Raw genomic sequence first — 16,624 nt, 5'->3', positions numbered from 1 at the left:
ACCTATGTTTATCTACATCTACATTCACTTTGTGCGGCAATAGGTAGGTTCCCGGCCCTTCGATAACTGGCCTATTCTTCAAGTTACTAGCACTAAATTATATCCAACACATTAACGTGACCACCCATCAAAAGCCTTAATAACCACCTTTTGCAGCGCGTACCACTGCGAGACTTGCAAGAAGAGAGACATTGTGGTTCTGGAAGGTGCCAGCAGGGATGTGGCTGTTCCTCGTTTGAGGGTGCATGCTGCGAACAGTCCGATGGAAGTGCTCCTACAGATTCACGATTTGGTTTAAGTCTGGAGATTTTGTTGGCCAGGGGAAAAAGGTATCATCCTGGTGCTCTTTGACCCACCCACGTACACTGCGAGTCGAGTGACACATTGCATTGTCCTGCTGGTAGATGCTATCGTTCGGAGGAAACACAAACTGCATGTAGCGGTGCAAATGGTCCCTCAGGATAGATGCAGACTTGTGTTGATTCATTGTGCCTTCCAGAATGGCAATATCACCCAGGCAATGTCACGAAAACATTCCCCAAACCACAACGCGTTAACAACGTACGCGCAAATGACCATCTATCCCATGGAGCATAAAGCGTGATTCATGTGAAACGGCGAGCTGTCGCCATTGAGTAGACGACCAGTTGCAGGATGCAAATTCCAGCCGTCGTCGCCGATAAACAGCAGTCAGCAAGGATGCATGACCAGCACCTGCTGCGGAGGCCCAAACGCAGCAACGTTCGCTGAACAATTGTTTGGGACACACTAGTGATAGCACGTTGGTTCATCTGGATTGTCAGCTGCTCAACAGATGTACGTCTATTCTCCCGTACACATCTCCGCAGTAGTCGTTTACACCCTTCATCCATGGCCGTGATACACCAGAGTTGCCTTGGCAAGCTTTGAATAGCGCCATTTCACCATGCACAGTATTCTTTAACCACGGCAGCACGCAAACTGTTCACGGACTTAGCAGTTTTGCAAATGCTTCCACCCTTTGCCCGAAAGCCAACGATAATGGCCTTTTGGACGTCCGATAAACCGCTCCGTTTCCGCATTACGGCAACGATTGCTCTTTTACCCGTCTCCCTCCGTCACACTTTATGTACCAAATGGTTCATATGGCTCTAAGCACTATGGGACTTAACATCTAAGGTCATCAGTCCCCTAGACTTAGAACTACTTAAACCTAACTAACCTAAGGACATCACACACATCCATGCCCGAGGCAGGATTCGAACCTACGACCGTAGCAGCAGCGCGGTTCCAGACTGAAGCGCATAGAACCGCTCGGCCACAGCGGCTGGCGCTTTATGTACCCTACACTGCTACTGGTGTCATCTGCCATGTGTGATTTTTGCACGTTGGCGTCGAACATCGGCGGTGGACACATAAATGTGACTGGACTATGTACATTATGTTATGTTTCTGCTTAAGTCAGCAATGAAGTGTCAGACTACGAATCCAAACGTCAAAGCTGCAATCACCAGTCCATCCAGGGGGATTTTCTGTCTATTACATCTTTATTCGGATCTCCGGGCGGGGACTACTCGGGAGGACATTGTTATTAGGAGAAAGAAAACTGGCGTTCCACGGATCGGAGCGTGGAATGTCAGATCCCTTAATCGGGCAGGTAGGTTAGAAAATTTAAAAAGGGAAATGGATAGGTTGAAGTTAGATATATTGGGAATTAGTGAAGTTCGGTGGCAGGAGAACAAGACTTTTGGTCAGGTGAATACAGGGTTATAAATAAAAAATCAAATAGGGGTAATGCAGGAGTAGGTTTAATAATGAATAAAAAATAGGAGTGCGGGTAAGCTACTACCAACAGCACAGTGAACGCATTATTGTGACCAAGATAGACACGAAGCCCATGCCTACTACAGTAGTACAAGTTTATATGCCAACTAGCTCTGCAGATGATGAAGAAATTGATGAAATGTATGATGAGATAAAAGAAATTATTCAGGTAGTGAAGAGAGACGAAAATTTAATAGTCATGGGTGACTGCAATTCGAGAGTAGGAAAAGGGCGAGACGGAAACAAAGTGGCTGAATATGGATTGGGGAAAAAAATGAAAGAGGAAGCCGTCTGGTAGAATTTTGCACAGAGCATAACTTAATCATAGCTAACACTTGGTTCAAGAATCATAAAAGAAGGTTGTATACATGGAAGAACCCTGGAGATACTAGAAGGTATCAGATAGATTATATAATGGTAAGACAGAGATTTAGGAACCAGGTTTTAAATTGTAAGACATTTCCAGGGGCAGATGTGGACTCTGACCACAATCTATTGGTTATGAACTGTAGATTAAACTGAAGAAATTGCAAAAAGGTGGGAATTTAAGGAGATGGGATCTGGATAAACTGACTAAAACAGAGGTTGTACAGAGTTTCAGGGAGAGCATAAGGAAACAATTGACAGGAATGGGGGAAAGAAATACAGTAGAAGAAGAATGGGTAGCTTTGAGGGATGAAGTAGTGAAGGCAGCAGAGGATCAAGTTGGTAAAAAGACGAGGGCTAGTAGAAATCCTTGGGTAACAGAAGAAATATTGAATTTAATTGATGAAAGCAGAAAATATAAAAACGCAGTAAATGAAGCAGGCAGAAATGAATACAAACGCCTCAAAAATGAGATCGACAGGAAGTGCAAAATGGCTAAGCAGGGATGGCTAGAGGACAAATGTAAGGATGTAGAGGCTTGTCTCACTAGGGGTAAGATAGATACTGCCTACAGGAAAATTAAAGAGACCTTTGGAGAGAAGAGAACCACTTGTATGAATATCAAGAGCTCAGATGGCAACCCAGTTCTAAGCAAAGAAGGGAAGGCAGAAAGGTGGAAGGAGTATATAGAGGGTTTATACAAGGGCGATGTACTTCAGGACAGTATTATGGAAATGGAAGAGGATGTAGATGAAGATGAAATGGGAGATAAGATACTGCGTGAAGAGTTTGACAGAGCACTGAAAGACCTGAGTCGAAACAAGGCCCCGGGAGTAGACAACATTCCATTAGAACTACTGATGGCCTTGGGAGAGCCAGTCATGACAAAACTCTACCATCTGGTGAGAAAGATGTATGAGACAGGCGAAATACCCACAGACTTCAAGAAGAATATAATAATTCCAATACCAAAGAAAGCAGGTGTTGACAGATGTGAAAATTACCGAACTATCAGTTTAATAAGTCACGGCTGCAAAATACTAACGAGAATTCTTTACAGACGAATGGAAAAACTGGTAGAAGCGGACCTCGGCGAAGATCAGTTTGGATTCCGCAGAAATGTTGGAACACGTGAGGCAATACTGACCGTATGACTTATCTTAGAAAATAGATTAAGGAAAGGCAAACCTACATTTCTAGCATTTGTAGACTTAGAGAAAGCTTTTGACAATGTTAACTGGAATACTCTCTTTCAAATTCTAAATGTGGCAAGGGTAAAATACCGGAAGCGAAATGCTATTTACAATTTGTACAGAAACCAGATGGCAGTTATAAGAGTCGAGGGGCATGAAAGGGAAGCAGCGGTTGGGAAGGGAGTGAGACAGGGTTGTAGCCTGTCCCCGATGTTATTTAATCTGTATATTGAGGAAGCAGTAAAGTAAACAAAAGAAAAATTCGGTGTAGGTATTAAGTCCATGGAAACGAAATAAAAACGTTGAGGTTCGCCGATGACATTGTAATTCTGTCAGAGACAGCAAAGGACTTGGAAGAGCAGTTGAACGGAATGGACAGTGTCTTGAAAGGAGGGTATAAGATGAACATCAGCAAAAGCAAAACGAAGTTAATGGAATGTAGTCGAATTAAGTCGGGTGATGCTGAGAGAATTAGATTACGAAACGAGACACTTAAAGTAGTAAAGGAGTTTTGCTATTTGGGGAGCAAAATAACTGATGATGGTCGAAGTAGAGAGGATATGAAATGTAGACTGGCAATGGCAAGGAAATCTGTTAACATCGAGTATAGATTTATGTGTCAGGAAGTCATTTCTGAAAGTATTTGTATGGAGTGTAACCATGTATGGAAGTGAAACATAAACGATAAATAGTTTGGACAAGAAGAGAATAGAGGCTTTCGAAATGTGGTGCTACAGAAGAATGCTGAAGATTAGATGGGTAGATCACATAACTAATGAGGAGGTATTGAATAGAATTGTGAAGAAGAGGAGTTTGTGGCACAACTTGACAAGAAGAAGGGACCGGTTGGTAGGACATATTCTGAGGCATCAAGGGATCACCAACTTAGTATTGGAGGGCAGCGTGGAGGGTAAAAATCGTAGAGGGACACCAAGAGATGAATACACTAAGCAGATTCATAAGGATGTAGGTTGCAGTATGTACTGGGAGATGAAGAAGCTTGCACAGGATAGAGTATCATGGAGAGCTGCATCAAACCAGTCTCAGGACTGAATACAACAACAACAACCTCTTTATTCTCCTTTGGCAGTGATGTGAGTATGTCAAAAATGCCAAATAGCAGCAGCATTTCACCTTCTGCAGGGCAATGTTTAGGAAAGTACTGCGATGTTCAAACCAACCTTCGGTTTGTGGACAGCTTACTTTTCTTATATTATCCAATCAGATACCCGATAACAATCTAAATTTACTGCCAAACAAAACCGTGTGTAACACAACCTCATTCCTTACTACATCTGTCAATTTTCAACATCCATTTTTCTCCAAATACACATCTCAAAATCCTTTATGTATTTCTCCTTTCTCGGTCGTAGTGTCAATGTTTCAACACTGTACGGGGCAACATTCCTCACGAAACACATCACTTTTACTTGGTTGTTTATTTAATGGACGACAGAAAACACTCATCTCCTTCAAAAAACGTTATTTTACAATAACTGTCCTTATTTTCGTTTTTTTTTTTTTTCATTACTTGTCATGTTATTCGTTATTTCGCATGCTAGATACCTGAAGATCAACTTGTTCCACCGACAACCATGGTCTTACTCTTTTTGCATCTATTTTCGTTCCATACTACACCTCACAGATTATTATCAGTTGTTTTAACATACTGGTAACTGCTATTGCAGTTTCGCTTAGTTACACCATTTGATGATCCTTCCCCCTATTGGGAGAAAAGAATTAATACTGGGGACAAGGAGAGGGAAAGAAATTTTCTATGACATTGGATTAGAAGAAACTACATCATAAACAATTCTCTAGAAGGAATGGTCAATGAGAAGATAACCAGAGGAAGAAAATACTAGCTAACTGGAAAAGATAAATGATCATATGCTTCACCGAAAAAAGATGGTGAAAACTGGGAGGACTGGAGAATGTTCAAATTAGAGTAGAAGACCTGCTTAATGGGCAGAACATGCACATCATCATCATCATCATCATAATCACCACCATAATCACAAAACAAGCTGATAAAAGAAAATAAGGTTAACATCTACTCCTGTCGTCATTACATCTTCAGCGGAAACTGACATCGCTGCGGCCGAGTCACAGCTACTACTCGCGCCCCTCTACTGACATGCAGTGCGTTCGTCGGATGGCAAGTAACTACCATGAAACTTCCTGTAATTTTCATTAATTGCACAGTACTTAAAAATCATTGCCACTTTAAGTCTCCAAACCCTTGTTGGATACAGTGTCTGTCACACCGTTTAGGTGTACTCCGTTTATCATCGTCTCCGACTACTTCGCTTATGTTTGTACTCACCAGTGCCTGTGTTGTCGTAGAGGTCACATGGCCATACATAGGACGCTAAAAAATTTCACTATATTGCGTAACTTCAGGGATACCAGATTCACAATTTCATATACCCCTCTTCCCTGTCCTACGTAATAATGATGAGCAAGGGCCATTAAAACAGTAAGAAAGTATTAGCTGGAAAAACTTAAATTTTAGTCTTCTTGCATACAACAAATAACTGCGCGACTTCTGTATTTTTTTGAGAAGTTTCCGATTGTTTCTGCGGTGTATCGGTGTTGTATTTAATTTTCAGCAAGCTAAATTCTGCCTGACTAATTATCAGTCTAATTTTGTAATACGTTAAATGTATTCCGAACTGCGAATATGGACAACAATTAGCTGTAGAATGGAATAATGACAATTAAGATTGTGCCGGACGGGGACTCGAACCCGGATTTCCTGCTTATCTCGATAGGTCGCCTTACCATTTGGCTACCAGTGCACAACTCAGGGTCACACCCAAACTAGCACATGTCGTCAACCATAATTCTACAACCTGTACTCGTACATCCATTATGTATATTCTCGTACATGTGAGACATTTTACTTGAAAGTCGCTTGTCCGGTATCTGTGGATACATTTTGTAATTCTCCTCATTTTAACCAATATTATGCATCTTTTTGCCGAATTACCAAGTCCAGTGGGCAAGCCTACAGTCTAGTTAGTAATTCGTTTGTAGCAGTAGCCCCAAATTCTGAGGTACTTCTGATTGTAATACTTCTTTTACTCATCCTATGCCGTTGCCAGGTTTCACTAGGTTAACTTTGCGAAAAAACAGACGTACCACGAAGGAATTGTCCCAAAGGGACGAAATCGGTAGATGTAATGTACATGTACAGACAAACAAATGACTACAATTTCAGAAAAATTGGAGGATTTATTCAAGAGAGAGAGTGTCACAAATTGATCAAGTCAATAACGCGTTGGTCCACCTCTGATCCTTACGCAAGCAATTACTCGGTTTCCCATTGGTTGGTAGCATTGTTGGATGTCTTCCTGTGGGATAACGTGTGAAATTCCGTCCAGTTGGCGTATAATATCGTCAAAATTCCGAGACAGTTGGATGGCTTTGCGCGTGATCCCCGAAACGTTCTCAATTGGGAGAGATCTGGTGACCTTAGTCACCAGGGTAGGATTTGGTAAGCTCGAAGACATGAAGAGAAACTCTCGGGTTGTGTTGGCGGGGATTAACGTGCTAAAATGAAAGTCCAGGATGGCTTGCAATGAAGGACAACAAAATGGGGAGTAGAATATCGTCGACGTATCACTGAGCTTTAAGGGCGGCGTGGATGACAACCAAAGGGGTCCTGCTACGAAAATAAATGGCACCCCAGTCCATCACTCCTGGTTGTCGGGCCATACAGCGGGCTACAGTCAAGTTTGTATCCCACCACTGTCCAGGGCGTCCCCAGTCGTGTGTTTGGCCTGTAATCTCGTTGACTGGAGTAGAATTGTCCCAGTGATGAGTCTCACTTGGAACTGAAAACCCGATGACCGGTGAAGACGTGTCTGGAGACACTCTGGACAGTGGTGGGATGCCTACCTGAATTTCGCCTGCCATAAGGTCTGAAAAACAGGAGTGATGGTATGGGGTGCTATTTCTTTTCATAGTAGAGTCCCTTTCGTTGTTATCCGCGCCATCGTTACAGCACAGCAATACCTCGACGATATTCTACTCCCAGTTTTGTTGCCATTGGGCTTATATGTCAGAAGGATAATACCCGCCTGCACATGGTGATAGTTTCTACTGCTCGTTTTTGTCCTTGTCAAACCATACCTTGTCCACCAAGGTCGCTGGTTATCTCCTCAATTAACGTTTGGAGCATTATGGGCAGTCATTCCAACCATCTGGACATGCAACCACTTTATCGTTCAATGCCAAGGTGAATAACTACTCACATCAGGACTCATTTCAGTATATGATACGCCACCTGCATTGGATTAGCTGGGTTATTATCCCAAAAAAATGGCTCTGAGCACTATGGGACTTACATGTTGAGGTCATCAGTCCCCTAGAACTTAGAACTACTTAAACCTAACTAACCTAAGGACATCACACACATCCATGCCCGAGGCAGGATTCGAGCCTGCGGCAGTAGCGGTCGCGCGGTTCGAGACAGTAGCGCCTAGAACCGCTCGGCCACACCGGCCGGCGGTTATGATCCCAACCTCTGCACCTAAGTGCTCGTCGAGATTGCCTGATCCACAGCCTTAATAAAAACAATTCCGGCAGATGTATTCCACTGTAAGACATATAAAGATTTTCGCTGATAACTTCCAACTCGGTCGTTTCTGGACCAGGGTCACTAACCTTAAATTGATATATTTACCGTTCCCTATCATCCCTCAAAGTTTTTAACATTATCACGTAATCACCCTGTTTTTCAAGACATCTGAATTCGGTTTGTCTGAATACCAATGAATAAGTAGATTTCAATTTCAAAGTTCCTTTAGCACTTGATTATTTGTTTTTGGGAGCAATCGCAAGCTTTGCTCATTCGCACTATGGTGTCATATTTTCCAAAACTGAACTATTCCACTCTTCTGAACTACTGCTGCTCACCCCCCGCCCCCCCCCCCCTACCCTCCCCGCCAAGCACTACCGGCCGCTGAGAAGCATCCTCGTTTTCAAGGTCACGAGTAGTGGCTACATGTAAATTTACCAAAATATGCGCCCTTCATCGATCTTTCGTAGACATAGCTTGGTTATTGCTTTGCTCACTAGTGTCTCAGGAAATTACATGTTCAGCATCATCCGAATTCTGCATTTGTCTTCCAAATCATCATACGGTGACCCCGCGCATTGCATCTCATGCAACCAACATAAGAAGAAAGACGACCATAGACTGTCGAAAGCATCATTGATCTCTTCCACCATTGCAGCATTATATTTATGTGTTGTAGCAAGGAGCAGTTCGGCTCACGATTTACCACATCATCTGTCGTTTTTCTTCTGTGAAATTCAGACTAGCACTCCCTCATTCCATTTAATGTTCATTGACATAAGAGTCCGTCAAGCCCGTCAGTGAAATTGGATGACACTCTCATACTTACCAAACATTCTGTCCTTCCCTGGCTCCTCTATGTTTGACGTGGGTAAATGTAAGATAATACGTATGACAAAGATAAATAACAGTTGAGTACCTCATTACAATGTTAATGGAGAACGTTTCCAGGAGATATTTCTAACAGCACGTGTTGGAATTCGACAGCGGTTACATCACGGCCCATAGGGGCTAATATTTATTGTTCCACGATACTGCTGCTTCTGTTGGCCAGGATCCCACGACTGGCAAACGTATACCGAAGCTAGAAGTTGAGGACCTCAACAGCGCCACGCGGCTAGCGTCTGAGGATACACGCATATTATTTGTTTGAGGAAACAATATCGTACAGCCACTTCAGTGAGGAAATGGGCTTGTTTGTGGCGTGACAGGTATCCACATGGAAGCCCATGTATAGTGCTTAAAATCCTCGTTCTGTAATTTCCCTCTTGGCTGATTTGATAACTTGATCGTCAGGGAACATAAAGTTAGAAATGTCAAAGTTTAGCTTTATTATTTCACTTTATAGAGGCACTGAGTGAGAATATTAACTGAAAAGTGTATTTCATACGCTGCTCTCTTTTCTTTCCCTCGTATTAGTTTTTGGTGATAATAACGTGCATTTGTCTTCCTGTACGCCTATTTATGTGTCTGTCTATCTCGTCCAATAACAGAGGCCTCTTAGTAGAAGGAAGACGTCGTTCACAACACTAAAACATAATTCGTGAGGGTTCGGACTTATCTATAGCGACGTTTCTGATAACGTCAATGTCGACGTTAACTCCAACTTGCTTTTTGTTGAAAGAAAAAAAAATGCTTCATTAGGGAAACTGAACTATAACAATAATAATACAAGTGATTCTTAGATCTCTTTCGACAGTGTGCACTGTAATATGCGTCTATTAAAATAATAATACAAGTGATCGCTAGATCTCTTTCGACAGTGTACACTGTAACACGTGTCATCAGTCCCAAAGAAGACGTCAAAGGTGAAACAGGTACTGGACAACAGCTTTCAATCACAGACAAGTAAAGTCACTATACTTGATGGTTATCAAATAAAAATTCATAATTAGTCTATCTTTATTAATTGACAAGTTATTGACACTTTTAATTGACACTGTATAACTTCATTGAAGAACGTATACAAATCAGAAGTAATAATGAACACTTTGCGAAGATGAGGTTTTGGTTATCCTTCTTTCACATTCTATTTCGTTCAAGAATATAACGCACTGCTGAAGCGAGACTTTAAAAAGAAGTGTGTGACGCAGTTACAAATACACAAATATTTTTTCAGAGTAAATTAGAAAAGTATTGTAGTATACTGGAGATGCAATTAGAATAAAGCACCAATTTTATGTGCTATGATATATTTTATTTTATATGTGCTCAAAAAATGAAAATATCGGAGTTATTTAGAAAATGGCGAGAATTTTGTAACTTAGCGTTTTGTTCTAGGCAAATTCGCGTCATTTTTTCGTTGCTATGTTGGTGGGCGTGTCTACAAAGTATCCGCACAGTGTTAGCCGTATTGGATGTTTAGTCTGTTGTTAGCTGTCAATAAGATTACATACTTTTTGTACATGTGGATCAGAGAATGTCGGTTTAGTTTTGGTGTAGGAAAGGAATGATGTGCAGCATACGTTTATAAATGTTAAATATTACCAGCAATAACACAATGGTTTACAAGTGATTTAAGGATTTTGGAAAGGCCACGAAGACGTTGGAGATAACGTGCACCCCGGACGCCCATCACCAACCGACTAATCTTGAAAAAAATGAAAGAAACAATTGTGAACGATCGCCGATTCACAATCAGAGAAGTCTATGATTATGTTGGCATATCAACTGCCTCATAACATGAAATTTTTTCTGGTATTTTCCGTATAAAACGTGTGACAGCAAAATTTGTTCCAAAATTATTGTATTATAAACAAAAGAGCAGCGAAAGCGTGTTGTTCAAAATTCACTAGATGAGGCAAACAATGCCGCAGAACTACTGAAATGTGCCACAATAATTTATGAAATATGGGTTTACCGATATGACATCGAAATTATGGCTCAGTCGTCCCAGTGGAGAAATTCTGCATCGCAAAGACCGAAGAAAGGCTCGACAGATGCTGCACAATATGAAGGTTACGCACACCGTGTTCTTCTATTTCAAAGGCTTAGTGTACAATGAATTTTTATCACAAGCTCGGACCATTAATAAAGAGTAATGCTTACAACTTCAACGCCGTTTCTGTGACGCAATCCGAAAAAAAACGCACGATTTTGTGGCTCACACTTCGCCGCTTGTTCTTCAATTTTTGGCCAACAGCTATAGTTCAATGCTGCGCCAGTCTCCAGCGGTGTCATTTTAAAGCAAACGGGAGATAGAAAAAGCTCCGAGTAACCGGAAGTCACCCGTTGGGATTTTTTGTTATCTATCAAAGACTTTTGATTGTGTAAATCATGGAATACTTCCAGATAAGCTCAAGTACTTTGGTATGAATGGGACAGTGCTCAAATGGTTTAAATCATACCTAACTGGAAGAGTGCAGAAAGTTGAAATAAGCAGTTCACATAATATACAGAAACTGTTGATTTCTCAAACTGGGGAACAATCAAGAATGGGGTGCCGCAAGGTTCGGTCTTGGGTCCTCTGCTGTTCTTAATATATATTAATGACTTGCCATTCTATATTCACGAAGATGCAAAGCTGGTACTTTTTGCCGATGATACAAGTATAGCTGTCACACCCAACAGACAAGAATTAACTGGTGAAATTGTAAACGATGTTTTTCAGAAAATCATGAAGTGGTTCTCTACAAATAGGCTCTCATTAAACATTGACAAAACACAGTATATAGAGTTCCACACAGTAAATGGAATGACACCATTAATAAATATAGACTTCGATCAGAAATCGGTAGCTAAGGTAGAATATTCAAACTTTCTAGGTGTATGCGTTGATGAGGGGTTGAACTGGAAAAAAACACACTGAGGATCTGCTGAAACGTTTGAGTTCAGCTACTTATGCCATTAGGGTCATTGCTAATTCTGGCGATATACGTCTCAGTAAATTAGCTTACCACGCCTATTTTCATTCTCTACTTTCGTATGGCATCATATTCTGGGGTAACTCATAATTGAGTAAAAGAGTGTTCATTGCACAAAAGTGTGTAATCAGAATAATTGCTGGAGCTCATCCCAGATCATCCTGCAGACGCTTATTTAAAGAGCTAGAGATCTTCACTGTAGCCTCAGAATATATATATATTCACTTACGAAATTTGTTATTAACAATCTGAACGAATTCAAAAGTAATAGCAGTGTACATGGCTACAACACTAGGAGAAAGGATGGTGTTCACTACTCAAGGTTAAATCTAACATTGGCTCAGAAGGGGGTAAATTATGCTGCCACAAAAGTCTCTGGTCACTTACCTAATAGCATCAAAAGGCTGACAGATAGCCATGTAGCATTTAAAAGGAAATTAAAAGAATTTCTTAATGGCAACTCCTTCTACTCATTAGATGAATTTTTGGATATAGTAAGTGGGTAATTTCCCCAACCCCCACAAAAAAAAAAATTAAAAATATTAAGTGTCATGTAATATTTTGTATAATGTAATATCTTGTATAGACACCTTTCATTAACCTGACACGTTCCACATCATTACGAAGTGTCGTATTCATGATCTGTGGAACAAGTACTAATCTAATCTAATTGCTGTGTGAACTAAAAGCTATCCCAAAGATCGAGTTCCGAGATGTATTTCGGCGGTTGGAATAAGCGCTGGCATCAGTGTGTATATCTCATGAAGACTGTATTGAAAGGGATACATTTGCCGTCTTTTTGCAACAGAAGTTCAAATATATAGGACAGGGCCGACCACAACGTTCCAAACCGCGCGTACAGCACGTGCGGGCCACGTGCCGGCCAAGGCCCGACCTGTCACTCGGCTTTGCCCGGTCCTTCTCTGAAGTACTGCGAACAACGCGACATTTCATTTACCACAGCGATGCGGCATTTTTCAGTCGGCACAACTCTTTGAGTTCGGCAGAATCTGATGTCAGCGCTGTCTACCCTTGGATATTTATTCGTGGTATGAAGGACGTTCACAGGTCCAGTGGCTGTTTGCAAAAAACAGAGGCAGTTTAGCGATCTATCGTCACAACCCTTTAAAATGAATGAGAATGACACACGAGAGGGATGGAAATTCCCAAGTCGCATAAGCGGCGGGTACTGCATATTTGCTATGTAACGACTTTACAACACCAATCAGAAAGAATTTAAAGATTTAGTCGACAACGAAAGAGCAAAAAAGTACAACGAACGACGGACGGGATTCCTTATTCTGTACATCAAGAAGCACTTTGTGCTAAGTTTGCAGGCATGGAGCACATGAATAAATTGGTGGTACGGACAGTAAAATTTCTGAAGTCCTATCCATTATTCCATTGTTTCCAGTGAAACTGAACTAAGAGTATGGAGACGTCAAATGTTACTGTAAAGTGCGTCGGTTAAGTCAACGGTCATGCTCGGAACGACTTTTCGGTGACAAACTCGCTATTGTTGAATTTATGAAGGAAAAAGGACTGCCTGAACGAAAATTAGAAAATCCGGAATGCATTACAGTCTTCGCGTTTTAGGTGGACTTGACAGCACACTGCCCACAGTGAGACACTGCAAGGCAACTTCTTTCTGATTTGATGGAGGTTACAGAAGGGACACAACCTGACAAAGGCAGTCCAGTTCTCTGAGCTCACTGGTGGTAATGAAAACGCTAAATTTGAAGAAATCATTGTCATCTTGAAAGAATTACAGGGGTAGTTTTGTAAAAATTTTGAGGACATTGTCAATCTTACGCCCGTTTTCGACCTGTTTTCGTGATCGTTCAGCGTTTCAGTTGAAAGCGCCCCTTTCCATGTGCAGATGTAACTATTGACCTGCAAGGTAATTCCAGTTTTAATGATAAATCTTTTTACGTTAAAACTGTCCAGGATGTCTACATTCCTTTCGTTATGTAGCGTTTCCAAGTCTCCATAATGAGGTTGCAGAAGTGCTACAATATTTGAATCGACGTATTATTCTGTAAGAATTTATTTCGATTAAGCAATTAAATAAGTCACGATTATATGGAAACTTGAGTGTGAAACTCTGTGAAATTGTCTGCGTCTGCCGTACGCCGACATTTTATACCAGATCAAAATTATGTTATGTCTTCAGGGCGCCAAAAATAATTAAATAATACTGAAAACTTGTTTTGTTTGTGATCTTTTTGTTCAGAAATGTGCAATGTAGAACCAAGTAGTATTCAGTGCGGTTTGGCCGGGCACCGTCCGCATGTCGAAATCTTGGCCGCTCCTGATGAAGGATGATGACGGTTTCGATACAAGTTTTTTCAACATGAGAAATGCATTTGACATCACCTGTTGTCAATCTTGAAACCTTAAATGAACTCAGTTATGAATACATCCGAAAGCTACGCCGAAATATCATCGTCCAAAGCAGCGGAAAAATAAAAACTAGTACGACACAGTGGTTTTCCTGAAATAGGGAACGAGCCTCTTGCATCTCTCCTATTTCATTAGTCAAAAGCAAATCACAAATCTGTAAGGTTAGAACTGCCTTTACTTCAAATTTTAAATCTAGTTTTGTGTAAAGCAAAACTGATAACTTTTATATAAGCGAAAACAAAACCCACGGTAGAGTGCTTGCGGAATTATCATTTGTGCTTAACTGCTGCACAAAAATAAAAAATTGTTCGAAATTATCAGCGTGATGTTCAACTCCACTTAATCACAATCTGAAAGTCATGATGACGAGACCTGGAGCTAGGGCCACTTACGAGGCCATATTGTGAAAAAAGCTTTCTCCTCGTTGACGACTTGTGCATCAGTGTTGGGGAATACGGTCCGTATTTTCTCACATATCAACGATGTAGATGAGGTGGATTATTTTAGCATAACTTACTGATGTCCCCTTGGATGCCTTTTGTGTGTATGCGATATCATCAGTTGGAAGCAAAGCAGCATTATCACAGAAAATACCGTTAAGTCCAAATAATTTCCTGCACTATTTCAAGGATCGAGCACTTTTCTACTCTTCTGAAAGTAACACGGATAGTGAACAGTTACCTCCGTCCTACGACAATGCACTAATAATGACACCTCTTACTTTTCAAGTAGTCGAATCACATGTCACGTCAATTCTCCACAAAATATCTACTACCACATGTTTCATTACCGACATTATGGCATATATGCTTTCCGCAATGTTCATTTATCGATCATGAGCAGTCCTGTGTATTTGACCACAAATCTGTTTATCTGGGAGTCCTTTATCCTATTGAAAGCTATATCATCTACAATTAAAAGATTTTCACAGATCCATAAAATACACTTGTTGCGAATTACCACTTGAGCTGTGAGCCGATGCTTCTCCGCCCATACGCTGCTGCTGCTGATTTGACTAAGTGCTCGCTATACGATGCTTTTGTCGTCCTAGGTGCTGGGCCAGCTGTGATTGTTGGTTGAATACCATGTTTTACCGCACATCTTACAAAATAAGACCGCTTCATCACCATAAAATACATGCGGAAATTTCACCGCATTTCGTTCAATTTTGACAACACTTCTGCTTGTATCTTAGGCTTTGTGAAATAAGTACAAACAGCTACTTAAAGCTACAAGCTGTACGCAACTCCAAAGAAAGAAGCGACGTATACAACACTGAAGTGCTGGAACACGCTACATAGGCCTACGCAAAGAATAGGAAACTAATTAGTCTGATTGAATGAGTGCAATGTGCATTCCATCGTCTCAGAGAGACTCACAATACTCCGGTATGCTGAGCGAGACCCACTGCGACATGGACTATACAGCGTTCTGCGCCAAAATGGAATGAGCTATCTACATCTACATCTACATCTACCTGGCTACGCTGCAAATAACACTTAAGTGCCTGGCAGAGGGTTCATCGTTCATCGAACCACATTCACGATAAAAAAATAAATACCTATAGCTTTTCGTGCGAGCTCTGAGTTCACTTATTTTATTATGATGATTATTTCTCCCTCTGTTTTAATGATGTCCACCCCAAACCCTGTATCATGTCAGTGACATTCTCTCCCCTATTTCTCGGTAATACAAAACGTGCTGCTCTTCTTTGAACTTTCTCGATGTACTCAGTTAATCCCATCTGGTAAGGATCCCACACCGCACAACAGTTCTCCGAAAGACGACGGACAAGCGTAGTTGATCTGTTGCAACTTCTAAGTGTTCCGCCAATAAAACTCAGCCTTCGGTTTGCCTTCCCCACAACATTTTCTATGTGTTCTTTCCAGTTTAACTTGTTTGTAATAGGAATTCCTAGGTATTGAGCTGAATTTACAGCCTTTGGACTGCAACCGAAGTTCAACGGGTTCCTTTTAGCACTCATATGGACGATCTCATACTTTTCTTTATTTATGATTGATTGCCAATTTTCTAAAACGTTTCGCAATTTGTTTTGACCTTCTGATAACTTTATTAGACGATAAACGACAGCACCATCTGCAAACAACATAAGACGGCTGCTCAGATTGTCTCTTAAATCGTCTGTATAGATAAAGAACACCAGAGGGCTTATAACATTGCCTTGGGGAACGCCAGAAATTACTTCTGTTTTACTCGATGACTTTCTGTCAACGACTACGAACTGTATGCTCTCTGTCAGGAAATACGAATCCAGTGACATAACTGAGACGATATTCCACAAGCGCACAATTTAATTACAAGCCGCTTGTGAGCTACAGAGTCAAAAGCCTTCTGGAAATCTAGAAATACGGAATTAATTGAAATCCCTTTCAATAGCACCCGACACTTCG

This window comes from Schistocerca nitens, chromosome 6, assembly GCF_023898315.1.
Source record: "Schistocerca nitens isolate TAMUIC-IGC-003100 chromosome 6, iqSchNite1.1, whole genome shotgun sequence".
Lineage (NCBI taxonomy): Eukaryota > Metazoa > Arthropoda > Insecta > Orthoptera > Acrididae > Schistocerca > Schistocerca nitens.
The sequence above is the reverse complement of the archived record's forward strand: the minus strand, read 5'-3'. Positions refer to the sequence as shown.